Genomic DNA, 1296 nt, shown 5'->3' with positions numbered 1-1296 from the left:
CTCATAAGTGTGGAACATGCACAGGCTGGCAGCAAGCCAGGAAGCCACTCTGCAAGCAAACAGATACTCTGGATAAGGAGAAACGTCATAGCACAACAATTAATGTCCAACCTGAGTCACCTCAGAATGTTACATATATTGACTTCTTAATTCATATAGTACCAGGAACTCAACTGCTTGGTTGGTGACGGGGTTGACCTGGTTTTGGGGGCTTATTCCTGAAATAATTAAGGAAAGGGGGACTCAATCTTTCTTTTTGGTTGCTTGCTCCTCCACAGCACCTTCATCTTTCTTCTCATGCTCAGCTTCTTGGGAATCTTCTCCTTCACCTTGACCTCCTTCTTCCTCCTTTGCATCTTCAGATTCTTCCTTAGCACTTCTTCCTCTTCCTCTCCTTCCTCCTCCTCAGCCTCTTCCTTCTCCTTCTCCTCCTCTTCAGCTTCTCCTTCAGAGGGGGGTTCATCCTTAGCTTCCTCGCTTTTGCAGCCTTAGTGGTCTCCTCCACCTTGATCTGCTCCTCCTGGATGTGGCTGGTGTATTAACAAGGGAAGGAGTGAGTGGACATCAAGTAGGAGCTGGTCTGTAAACCACTGTAGGCAGATCAGTCAAAGACCTGGGAACTCTAGGAGTAGCCACTGGTTATGCTGCCCATGCTGGTGAAACTGAAGCAGATCTCCTCACCTTCTAAGAGTTTCCTGTAAGCTGCAGTGTCAATGTCCAAAGCCATGTTCACATTGAGGAGGTCCTGGTGTTCTTTTAGATACCGTGCCATTGCACTCTTTGTAGTTCCCAACTCATTTTCTAATTTGTTGATTGTGTCCTGCATAGCACTAATGTCGGCATTCTGCTTATCCTCCTGCTCCTGCAGCTGCTTTTCCAGCACTTTGTTCATGTCCTGTCATGCTTCCATCTCCAGGATCTCAGCCTTGTGCAGCCGGCGCTCTCGGACACCTCGTCCTTGGCTGTGTGCACCACTTCGGTGTTCTTGGCAACACTCTCGGTCAGCATGGTGAAGGGCTCTTGAACCATTCTTGGGCAATCTACATGTTCTTGGCAGCCAGCTTCTTGTACTGGGTGCGGATGTCCTTGAGCGCTGCGGAGAAGTTGGGCTTGGAGAACACATCCATCTCCATGGAGATCTGAGCCTCTGGATCTGCGTCTGCACCTCGGTGATCTCCTCTTCCTGCACCTTCTTCAGAAAGGCGATTTTGTCCATCAGGCTGTTGATGCGCTTTTCGAGCTCAGCACCAGCAAGAGCCACCCCCTCTGCACCTTTGCGCACCTCCGCAGCCGGCC

General features: G+C 50.1%; 1 pseudogene; it reads right to left on the bottom strand.

Moving 5' to 3' along the window:
* Nucleotides 1-243: 243 nt before the first annotated feature.
* The window catches only part of LOC102758964, an 8626-nt pseudogene continuing 7573 nt past the window's right edge, over nucleotides 244-1296 (bottom strand).

The sequence above is a fragment of the Myotis davidii genome, unplaced genomic scaffold (assembly GCF_000327345.1).
Source record: "Myotis davidii unplaced genomic scaffold, ASM32734v1 scaffold951, whole genome shotgun sequence".
Taxonomy (NCBI): Eukaryota; Metazoa; Chordata; class Mammalia; order Chiroptera; family Vespertilionidae; genus Myotis; species Myotis davidii.
Note: the sequence above shows the minus strand (reverse complement) of the source record. Positions and strands in the feature narration are given on the sequence as shown.